Consider the following 12,990-nt stretch of genomic DNA (forward strand, 5'->3'; position numbering starts at 1 on the left):
CAAGAAAGCGAGTTGAAGAAAGGAGCTCAGGGGCACTGTCATTCACACACCTGCAGAGTTATAAATGACAGCTATCGTCCAAAAATATATTGAAGTAAGGCTGCCAAGAGGACTTGAAAGCGGGACAGAATTGCAGGAAACCGATTTCAGGAGGTAGACTGGAATTGCATGTAAAGCATAGGAAAAGAGGCAGAACGTCCACAATGATGCACTTGGCCAAAAAGGGCGTATGCGTTTTTTCCTGAATATATTCAGGAAAAAACGCATACGCCCTTTTTGGCCAACCAAGCAAGCTTGCAAAGGAAATCTGCACTACAATGAAGTCTCACTGCCCCCAGGTCAAAAGGGCCATCTGTAAAAAGTGTAAAATCCAGAAAGGCAGGACAGGCCATGGAGAACTGGGAGCCTTGTTATGCTGATGGGCGGGATGTAAATTGCCAACAGCCACTCTGGAGAAGTGTATGGTGTTTCCTGAAACATCTAAAAAACAAAGCAACAGAGCCTAGGGCACTTCTACTTATGGACCTATAGCTTAGGGAAATTAAAATCAAAAAGACACAGCCACCCCAACGTTTGGGACAGCTCTGTTTACAAGAACCTCGTTTATGGTACAAGTTCAATATCGTAGAAAGCGAAAAATGGATAAAGAAGTTGTGGTACTTACGTACAATGCAATATCACTCAGCAATGAAATCTATGTCATCAGGCCCGTAGCAGCATAATGAGTGGATTCAGGTACGATGATTTTAAGTGAAATAAGTCACACAGAAAAAGAAACATTATAAGATACCACTACTACACGGCATGTAAACTTGGCTACCCAGGAACTGAATTACAAAACAGAACAGGGTCTCAAATGGAGAAAACCAACTTATGCTTCCTTAAGGGGAAAGGTGAGTTGGGGTGCTGCATAAAACCAGAGATTGAAATTAGCACAGATACCGTTCCATAAGCCAAATATGTAATAGACAAGAGCTACTCCTTGCTCAATGAAGTGGACTCAACACCCCATATTAAACGCCTAAGAATATACCTGACTAGTAAGAATCTTAAAATCTATGGATTTATATGTCTCCAAAAGAGAATCAAGCATGTGTACAGTGGCATAAACGCAGCAGTGATAGGATTGGTGAGGATCGGTGAGCAAATGCAGACCCTTTGAAGTCATATTGCATGGTACCCATTCCATGGATCTCAACTCTCCAGGTTTAAGGGATTCTTCTTTCAGCTAAAACATGCATGTGGAACCCAGAGTATGATCCACCGTGTGATCGGGAAACGTGGTCAAATGTGTCAGTTTTCGTCCCCTGGTACTCGGGTGCAACATTCCAGACGCTTTACTAACACTCTCCCCACTTGGAGAGTCAGTGCCTTTAACCTCCTGTTTGGCCCAGTTTGCAATTTCTGCGGAAAATGAACAGGAATAGGGAGAACCAATGAGAGACTAGCTGGAGGTTTCTGTATGGGCAAATTTAACTCTCATTTCCCACCAGGAAGAGGAATTAACCAAAGGCTCAGCGTGCCGTGCCGGAACCACACTAAGGCCTGAAGCAATCCTGCGGTGTTGCGGCCAGCTCACAAGAAAGCGAGTTGAAGAAAGGAGCTCAGGGGCACTGTCATTCACAGACCTGCAGAGTTATAAATGACAGCTATCATCCAAAAATATATTGAAGTAAGGCTGCCAAGAGGACTTGAAAGCGGGGCAGAATTGCAGGAAACCGATTTCAGGAGGTAGACTGGAATTGCATGTAAAGCATAGGAAAAGAGGCAGAACGTCCACAATGATGCACTTGGCCAAAAAGGGCGTATGCGTTTTTTCCTGAATATATTCAGGAAAAAAGGCATACGCCCTTTTTGGCCAACCAAGCAAGCTTGCAAAGGAAATCTGCACTACAATGAAGTCTCACTGCCCCCCGGTCAAAAGGGCCATCTGAAAAAAGTATAAAATCCAGAAAGGCAGGACAGGCAATGGAGAACTGGAGGCCTTGTTATGCTGATGGATGGGATGTAAATTGCCAACAGGCACTCTGGAGAAGTGTATGGTTTTTCCTGAAACATCTACAAAACAAAGCAACAGAGCCTAGGGCTCTTCCACTTATGGTCCTATAGCTTAGGGAAATTAAAATCAAAAAGACACAACCACCCCAAAGTTTGGGACGGCTCTGTTTACAAGAACCTCGTTTACGGTACAAGTTAAATATCACAGAAAGTGAAAAATGGATAAAGAAGTTGTGGTACTTACGTACAATGCAATATCACTCAGCAATGAAATCTATGTCATCAGGCCCGTAGCAGCATAATGAGTGGATTCAGGTACGATGATTCTAAGTGAAATAAGTCACACAGAAAAAGAAACATCATAAGATATCACTACTACACGGAATGTAAACTTGGCTACACAGGAACTGAATTACAAAACAGAACAGGGTCTCAAATGTAGAAAACCAACTTATGCTTGCTTAAGGGGAAAGGTGAGTTGGGTTGCTGCATAAAACCAGAGATTGAAATTAGCACAGATACCGTTCCATAAGCCAAATATGTAATAGACAAGAGCTACTCCTTGCTCAACGAAGTGGACTCAACACCCCATATTAAACTCCTAAGAATATACCTGACTAGTAAGAATCTTAAAACCTATGGATTTATATGTCTCCGAAAGAGAATCAAGTGTGTGTACAGCGGCATAAACGCAGCAGTGATAGGATTGGTGAGGATCGGTGAGCAAATGCAGACCCTTTGAAGTCATATTGCATGGTACCCATTCCATGGGTCTCAACTCTCCAGGTTTAAGGGATTCTTCCTTCAGCTAAAACATGCATGTGGAACCCAGAGTATGATCCACCGTGTGATCGGGAAACGTGTTCAAATGTGACTCAGGTTTCGTCCCCTGGTACTCGGGTGCAACATTCCAGACGCTTTACTAACACTCTCTACACTTGGAGAGTCAGTGCCTTTAACCTCCTGATTGGCCCAGTTTGCAATTTCTGCGGAAAATGAACAGCAATAGGGAGAATCAATGAGAGACTAGCTGGAGGTGTCTGGACGGGCAAATTTAACTCTCATTTCCCACCAGGAAGAGGAATTAACCAAAGGCTCAGCGTGCCATGCCGGAACCACACTAGGGCCTGAAGCAATGCTGCGGTGTTGCGGCCAGCTCACAAGAAAGCGAGTTGAAGAAAGGAGCTCAGGGGCACTGTCATTCACAAACCTGCAGAGTTATAAATGACAGCTATCGTCCAAAAATATATTGAAGTAAGGCTGCCAAGAGGACTTGAAAGCGGGGCAGAATTGCAGGAAACCGATTTCAGTAGGTAGACTAGAATTGCATGTAAAGCATAGGAAAAGAGGCAGAACGTCCACAATGATGCACTTGGCCAAAAAGGGCGTATGCGTTCTTTCCTGAATATATTCAGGAAAAAACGCATACGCCCTTTTTGGCCAACCAAGCAAGCTTGCAAAGGAAATCTTCATTACAATGAAGTCTCACTGCCTCCCGGTCAAAAGGGCCATCTGAAAAAAGTGTAAAATCCAGAAAGGCAGGACAGGCCATGGAGACGTGGGAGCCTTGTTATGCTCATGGGCGGGATGTAAATTGCCAAGAGCCACTCTGGAGAAGTGTATGGTGTTTCCTGAAACATCTAGAAAACAAAGCAACAGAGCCTAGGGCACTTCCACTTATGGTCCTATAGCTTAGGGAAATTAAAATCAAAAAGACACAGCCACCCCAAAGTTTGGGACAGCTCTGTTTACAAGAACCTCATTTACGGTACAAGTTCAATATCACAGAAAGCGAAAAATGGATAAAGAAGTTGTGGTACTTACGTACAATGCAATATCACTCAGCAATGAAATCTATGTCATCAGGCCCGTAGCTGCATAATGAGTGGATTCAGGTACGATGATTATAAGTGAAATAAGTCACACAGAAAAAGAAACATCATAAAATATCACTACTACACGGAATGTAAACTTGGCTACACAGGAACTGAATTACAAAACAGAACAGGGTCTCAAATGTAGAAAACCATTGTATGCTTGCTTAAGGGGAAAGGTGAGTTGGGGTGCTGCATAAAACCAGACATTGAAATTAGTACAAATACCGTTCCATAAGCCAAATATGTAATAGACAAGAGCTACTCCTTGCTCAACGAAGTGGACTCTACACCCCATATTAAACGCCTAAGAATATACCTGACTTGTAAGAATCTTAAAACCTATGGAGTCATATGTCTCCGAAAGAGAATCAAGCATGTGTACAGTGGCATAAACGCACCAGTGATAGTATTGGTGAGGATCGGTCAGCAAATGTAGACCCTTTGAAGTCATATTTCATGGTACACATTGCATGGGTCTCAACTCTCCAGGTTTAAGGGATTCTTCCTTCAGCTAAAACATGCATGTGGAACCCAGAGTATGATACACCGTGTGATTGGGAAACGTGTTCAAAGGTGTCTCAGTTTTCGTCCCCTGATACTCGGGTGCAACATTCCAGACGCTTTACTAACACTCTCCCCACTTGGAGAGTCAGTGCCTTTAACCTCCTGTTTGGCTCAGTTTGCAATTTCTGCGGAAGATGAACAGGAATAGGGAGAACCAATGAGAGACTAGCTGGAGGTGTCTGGACAGGCAAATTTAACTCTCATTTCCCACCAGGAAGAGGAATTAACCAAAGGCTCAATGTGCCGTGCCGGAACCACACTAGGGCCTGAAGCAATCCTGCGGTGTTGCGGCCAGCTCACAAGAAAGCGAGTTGAAGAAAGGAGCTCTAGGCACTGTCATTCACGAACCTGCAGAGTTATAAATGACAGCTATCGTCCAAAAATATATTGAAGTAAGGCTGCCAAGAGGACTTGAAAGCGGGGCAGAATTGCAGGAAACCGATTTCAGGAGGTAGACTGGAATTGCATGTAAAGCATAGCAAAAGAGGCAGAACGTCCACAATGATGCACTTGGCCAAAAAGTGCGTATGCGTTTTTTCCTGAATATATTCAGGAAAAAACGCATACGCACTTTTTGGCCAACCAAGCAAGCTTGCAAAGGAAGTCTGCACTACAATGGAGTGTCACTGTCCCCCGGTCAAAAGGGCCATGTGAAAAAAGTGTAAAATCCAGAAAGGCAGGACAGGCCATGGAGAACTGGGAGCCTTGTTATGCTGATGGGCGGGATGTAAATTGCCAACAGCCACTCTGGAGAAGTGTATGGTGTTTCCTGAAACATCTAAAAAACAAAGCAACAGAGCCTAGGGCACTTCCACTTATGGTCCTATAGCTTAGGGAAATTAAAATCAAAAAGACACAGCCACCCCAATGTTTGGGACGGCTCTGTTTACAAGAACCTCGTTTACGGTACAAGTTCAATATCGCAGAAAGCGAAAAATGTATAAAGAAGTTGTGGTACTTACGTACAATGCAATATCACTCAGCAATGAAATCTATGTCATGAGACCCGTAGCAGCATAATGAGTGGATTCAGGTACGATGATTCTAAGTGAAATAATTCACAGAGAAAAAGAAACATCATAAGATATCACTACTACATGGAATGTAAACTTGGCTACACAGGAACTGAATTACAAAACAGAACAGGGTCTCAAATGTAGAAAACCAACTTATGCTTGCTTAAGGGGAAAGGTGAGTTGGGGGGCTGCATAAAACCAGAGATTGAAATTAGCACAGATACCGTTCCATAAGCCAAATATGTAATAGACAAGAGCTACTCCTTGCTCAACGAAGTGGACTCAACACCCCATATTAAACTCCTAAGAATATACCTGACTAGTAATAATCTTAAAACCTATGGATTTATATGCTCCGAAAGAGAATCAAGCGTGTGTACAGCGGCATAAACGCAGCAGTGATAGGATTGGTGAGGTTCGCTGAGCAAATGCAGACCCTTTGAAGTCATATTGCATGGTACCCATTCCATGGATCTCAACTCTCCAGGTTTAAGGGATTCTTCCTTCAGCTAAAACATGCATGTGGAACCCAGAGTATCATCCACCGTGTGATCGGGAAACGTGTTCAAATGTGCCAGTTTTCGTTCCCTGGTACTCGGGTGCAACATTCCAGACGCTTTACTAACACTCTCCCCACTTGGAGAGTCAGTGCCTTTAACCTCCTGTTTGGCCCAGTTTGCAATTTCTGTGGAAAATGAACAGGAATAGAGGGAACCAATGAGAGACTAGCTGGAGGTGTCTGGACGGGCAAATTTAACTCTCATTTCCCACCAGGAAGAGGAATTAACCAACGGTTCAATGTGCCATGCCGGAACCACACTAGGGCCTGAAGCAATCCTGCGGTGTTGCGGCCAGCTCACAAGAAAGCGAGTTGAAGAAAGGAGCTCAGGGCCACTGTCATTCACAAACCTGCAGAGTTATAAATGACAGCTATCGTCCAAAAATATATTGAAGTAAGGCTGCCAAGAGGACTTGAAAGCGGGGCAGAATTGCAGGAAACCGATTTCAGGAGGTAGACTGGAATTGCATGTAAAGCATAGCAAAAGAGGCAGAACGTCCACAATGATGCACTCGGCCAAAAAGGGCGTATGCGTTTTTTCCTGAATATATTCAGGAAAAAACGCATACGCCCTTTTTGGCCAACCAAGCAAGCGTGCAAAGGAAGTCTGCACTACAATGGAGTGTCACTGCCCCCCGGTTAAAAGGGCCACCTGAAAAAAGTGTAAATCCAGAAAGGCAGGACAGGCCATGGAGAACTGGGAGCCTTGTTATGCTGATGGGCGGGATGTAAATTTCCAACAGCCACTCTGGAGAAGTGTATGGTGTTTCCTGAAATATCTACAAAACAAAGCAACAGAGCCTAGGGCACTTCCACTTATGGTCCTATAGCTTAGGGAACTTAAAATCAAAAAGACACAGCCACCCCAAATTTGGGACGGCTCTGTTTACAAGAACCTCATTTACGGTACAAGTTCAATATCGCAGAAAACGAAAAATAGATAAAGAAGTTGTGGTACTTACGTACAATGCAATATCACTCAGCAATGAAATCTATGTCATCAGGCCCGTAACAGCATAATGAGTGGATTCAGGTACGATGATTCTAAGTGAAATAAGTCACACAGAAAAAGAAATTTCATAAGATACCACTACTACACGGAATGTAAACTTGGCTACACAGGAACTGAATTACAAAACAGAAAAGGGTCTCAAATGTAGAAAACCATCTTATGCTTGCTTAAGGGGAAAGGTGAGTTGGGGTGCTGCATAAAACCAGAGATTGAAATTAGCACAGATACCATTCCATAAGCCAAATATGTAATAGACAAGAGCTACTCCTTGCTCAACGAAGTGGACTCAACACCCCATATTAAACGCCTAAGAATATACCTGACTAGTAAGAATCTTAAATCCTATGGATTTATATGTCTCCGAAAGAGAATCAAGCGTGTGTACAGTGGCATAAATGCAGCAGTGATAGGATTGGTGAGGTTCGGTGAGCAAATGCAGACCCTTTGAAGTCATATTGCATGGTACCCACTCCATGGATCTCAACTCTCCAGGTTTAAGGGATTCTTCCTTCAGCTAAAACATGCATGTGGAACCCAGAGTATCATCCACCATGTGATCAGGAAATGTGTTCAAATGTGTCTCAGTTTTCGTCCCCTGGTACTCGGGTGCAACATTCCAGATGCTTTACTAACACTCTCCCCACTTGGAGAGTCAGTGCCTTTAAACTCCTGTTTGGCCCAGTTTTGCAATTTCTGTGGAAAATGAACAGGAATAGGGAGAACCAATGAGAGACTAGCTGGAGATATCTGAACGGGCAAATTTAACTCTCATTTCCCACCAGGAAGAGGAATTAACCAAAGCCTCAGTGGGCCATGCCGAAACCACACTAGGGCCTGAATCTATCCTGCGGTGTTGCGGCCAGCTCACAAGAAAGCGAGTTGAAGAAAGGAGCTCAGGGGCACTGTCATTCACAAACCTGCAGAGTTATAAATGACAGCTATCGTCCAAAAATATATTGAAGTAAGGCTGCCAAGAGGACTTGAAAGCGGGTCAGAATTGCAGGAAACCGATTTCAGGAGGTAGACTGGAATTGCATGTAAAGCATAGCAAAAGAGGCAGAACGTCCACAATGATGCACTCGGCCAAAAAGGGCATACGCGTTTTTTCCTGAATATATTCAGGAAAACATGCATATGCACTTTTTGGCCAACCAATCAAGCTTGAAACGGAAATCTGCACTACAATAAGGTCTCATTGCTCCCCGGTCAAATGGGCCATCTGAAAAAAGTGTAAAATCCAGAAAGGCAGGACAGGCCATGGAGAACTGGGAGCCTTGTTATGCTGATGGGCGGGATGTAAATTGCCAACAGCCACTCTGGAGAAGTGTATGGTGTTTCCTGAAACATCTAAAAAACAAAGCAACAGAGCCTAGGGCACTTCCACTTATGGTCCTATAGCTTAGGGAAATTAAAATCAAAAAGACACAGCCACCCCAAAGTTTGGGAAGGCTCTGTTTACAAGAACCTCGTTTACAGTACAATTTCAATATCACAGAAAGTGAAAAATGGATAAAGAAGTTGTGGTACTTACGTACAATGCAATATCACTCAGCAATGAAATCTATGTCATCTGCCCGTAGCAGCATAATGAGTGGATTCAGGTACGATGATTCTAAGTGAAATAAGTCACACAGAAAAAGAAACATCATAAGATATCACTACTACACGGAATGTAAACTTGGCTACACAGGAACTGAATTACAAAACAGAACAGGGTCTCAAATGTAGAAAACCAAGTTATGCTTGCTTAAGGGGAAAGGTGAGTTGGGGTGCTACATAAAACCAGAGATTGAAATTAGCACAGATACCGTTCCATAAGCCAAATATGTAATAGACAAGAGCTACTCCTTGCTCAACGAAGTGGACTCAACACCCCATATTAAACGCCTAAGAATATACCTGACTAGTAAGAATCTTAAAACCTATGGATTTATATGTCTCCGAAAGAGAATCAAGCGTGTGTACAGCGGCATAAACGCAGCAGTGATAGGATTGGTGAGGTTCGGTGAGCAAATGCAGACCCTTTGAAGTCATATTGCATGGTACCCATTCCATGGGTCTCAACTCTCCAGGTTTAAGGGATTCTTCCTTCAGCTAAAACATGCATGTGGAACCCAGAGTACGATCCACTGTGTGATCGGAAACGTGTTCAAATGTGTCTCAGTATTCGTCCCCCGGTTCTCGGGTGCAACATTCCAGACGCTTTACTAACACTCTCCCCACTTGGAGAGTCAGTGCCTTTAACCTCCTGTTTGGCCCAGTTTGCAATTTCTATGGAAAATGAACAGGAATAGGGAGAACCAATGAGAAACTAGCTGGAGGTGTCTGGACATGCAAAGTTAACTCTCGTTTCCCACCAGGAAGAGGAATTAACCAAAGGCTAAGCGTGCCGTGCCGGAACCACACTAGGGCCTGAAGCAATCCTGCGGTGTTGCGGCCAGCTCACAAGAAAGCGAGTTGAAGAAAGGAGCTCAGGGGCACTGTCATTCACAAACCTGCAGAGTTATAAATGACAGCTATCGTCCAAAAATATATTGAAGTAAGGCTGCCAAGAGGACTTGAAAGCGGGGCAGAATTGCAGGAAACCGATTTCAGGAGGTAGACTGGAATTGCATGTAAAGCATAGGAAAAGAGGCAGAACGTCCACAATGATGCACTTGGCCAAAAGGGGCGTATGCGTTTTTTCCTGAATATATTCAGGAAAAAACGCATACGCCCTTTTTGGCCAACCAAGCAAGCTTGCAAATGAAATCTGCACTACAATGAAGTCTAACTGGCCGCCAGTCAAAAGGGCCATCTGATAAAAGTGTAAAATCCAGAAAGGCAGGACAGGCCATGGAGAAATGGGAGCCTTGTTATGCTGATGGGCGGGATGTAAATTGCCAACAGCCACTCTGGAGAAGTCTATGGTGTTTCCTGAAACATCTAAAAAACAAAGCAACAGAGCCTAGGGCACTTCCACTTACGGTCCTATAGCTTAGGGAAATTAAAATCAAAAAGACACAGCCACCCCAAAGTTTGGGAGGGTTCTGTTTACAGGAACCTCGTTTACGGTACAAGTTCAATATCACAGAAAGTGAAAAATGGATAAAGAAGTTGTGGTACTTACCTACAATGCAATATCACTCAGCAATGAAATCTATGTCATCAGGCCCATAGCAGCATAATGAGTGGATTCAGGTACGATGATTCTAAGTGAAATAAGTCACACAGAAAAACAAACATCATAAGATATAACTACTACACGGAATGTAAACTTGGCTACACAGGAACTGAATTACAAAACAGAACAGGGTCTCAAATGTAGAAAACCAACTTATGCTTCCTTAAGGGGAAAGGTGAGTTGGGGTGCTGCATAAAACCAGACATTGAAATTAGCACAGATATCGTTCCATAAGCCAAATATGTAATAGAAAAGAGCTACACCTTGCTCAACGAAGTGGACTCAACACCACATATTAAACGCCAAAGAATATACCTGACTAGTAAGAATCTTAAAACCTATGGATTTATATATCTCTGAAAGAGAATCAAGCGTGTGTATAGCGGCATAAACGCAGCAGTGATAGGATTGATGAGGTTCGGTGAGCAAATGCAGACCCTTTGAAGTCATATTGCATGGTACCCATTCCATGGGTCTCAACTCTCCAGGTTTAAGGGATTCTTCCTTCAGCTAAAACATGCATGTGGAACCCAGAGTATGATCCACCGTGTGATCGGGAAACGTGTTCAAATGTGTCAGTTTTCGTCCCCTGGTACTCGGGTGCAACATTCCAGACGCTTTACTAACAAGCTCCCCACTTGGAGAGTCAGTGCCTTTAACCTCCTGTTTGGCCCAGTTTGCAATTTCTGCGGAAAATGAACAGGAATAGGGAGAACCAATGAGAGACTAGCTAGAGGTGTCTGGACGGGCAAATTTAACTCTCATTTCCCACCAGGAAGAGGAATTAACCAAAGGCTCAGCGTGCCATGCCGGAACAACACTATGGCCTGAAGAGATGCTGCGGTGTTGCGGCCAGCTCACAAGAAAACAAGTTGAAGAAAGGAGCTCAGGGGCACTGTAATTCACAAAACTGCAGAGTTATAAATGACAGCTATCGTCCAAAAATATATTGAAGTAAGGCTGCCAAGAGGACTTGAAAGCAGGGCAGAATTGCAGGAAACCGATTTCAGGAGGTAGACTGGAATTGCATGTAAAGCATAGGAAAAGAGGCAGAACGTCCACAATGATGCACTTGGCCAAAAAGGGCATATGCGTTTTTTCCTCAAGAAAAAAAGCCTACGCCCTTTTTGGCCAAGCAAGCAAGCTTGCAAAGGAAATCTGCACTACAATGAAGTCTCACTGCCCCCCGGTCAAAAGGGCCATCTGAGAAAAGTGTAAAATCCAGAAAGGCAGGACAGGCCATGGAGAACTGGGAGCCTTGTTATGCTGATGGGCGGGATGCAAATTGCCAACAGCCACTCTGAAGAAGTGTATGGTGTTTCCTGAAACATCTAAAAAACAAGGCAACAGAGCCTAGGGCACTTCCAATTATGGTCCTATAGCTTAGGGAAATTAAAATCTAAAACACACAGCCACCCCAAAGTTTGGGACGGCTCTGTTTACAAGAACCTCTTTTACGGTACAAGTTCAATATCACAGAAAGCGAAAAATGGATAAAGAACTTGTGGTACTTACGTACAATGCAATATCACTCAGCAATGAAATCTATGTCATCAGGCCCGTAGCAGCATAATGAGTGGATTCAGGTACGATGATTCTAAGTGAAATAAGTCACACAGAAAAAGAAACATCATAAGATATCACTACTACACGTAATGTAAACTTGGCTACACAGGAACTGAATTACAAAACAGAACAGGGTCTCAAATGTAGAAAACCAACTTATGCTTGCTTAAGGGGAAACGTGAGTTGGGGGGCTGCATAAAACCAGAGATTGAAATTAGCACAGATACCGTTCCATAAGCCAAATATGTCATAGACAAGAGCTACTCCTTGCTCAACGAAGTGGACTCAACACCCCATATTAAACGTCTAAGAATATACCTGACTAGTAAGAATCTTAAAACCTATGGATTTATATGCTCCGAAAGAGAATCAAGCATGTGTACAGCGGCATAAATGCAGCAGTGATAGGATTGGTGAGGTTCGGTGAGCAAATGCAGACCCTTTGAAGTCATATTGCATGGTACCCATTCCATGGGTCTCAACTTTCCAGGTTTAAGGGACTCTTCCTTCAGCTAAAACATGCATGTGGAACCCAGAGTATGATCCACCGTGTGATTGGGAAACGTGTTCAAATGTGTCTCAGTTTTCGTCCCCTGGTACTCAGGTACAACATTCCAGACGCTTTACTAACACTCTCCCCACTTGGAGAGTGAGTGCCTTTAACCTCCTGTTTGGCCCAGTTTGCAATTTCTGCGGAAAATGAACAGGAATAGGGAGAACCAATGAGAGACTAGCTGGAGGTGTCTGGACGGGCAAATTTAACTCTCATTTCCCACCAGGAATAGGAATTAACCAAAGGCTCAGCTTGCCATGCCGGAACCACAGTAGGGCCTGAAGCAATCCTGCGGTGTTGCGGCCAGCTCACAAGAAAGCGAGTTGAAGAAAGGAGCTCAGGGGCACTGTCATTCACAAACCTGCAGAGTTATAAATGACAGCTATCGTCCAAAAATATATTGAAGTAAGGCTGCCAAGAGGACTTGAAAGCGGGGCAGAATTGCAGGAAACCGATTTCAGGAGGTAGACTGGAATTGCATGTAAAGCATAGCAAAAGAGGCAGAACGTCCACAATGATGCACTTGGCCAAAAGGGGCGTATGCGTTTTTTCCTGAATATATTCAGGAAAAAACGCATACGCCCTTTTTGGTCAACCAAGCAAGCTTACAAAGGAAATCTGCACTACAATGAAGTCTCACTGCCCCCCGGTCAAAAGGGCCATCTGAAAAAAGTGTAAAATC

Source organism: Pseudorca crassidens, chromosome 4, assembly GCF_039906515.1.
Source record: "Pseudorca crassidens isolate mPseCra1 chromosome 4, mPseCra1.hap1, whole genome shotgun sequence".
Taxonomy (NCBI): Eukaryota; Metazoa; Chordata; class Mammalia; order Artiodactyla; family Delphinidae; genus Pseudorca; species Pseudorca crassidens.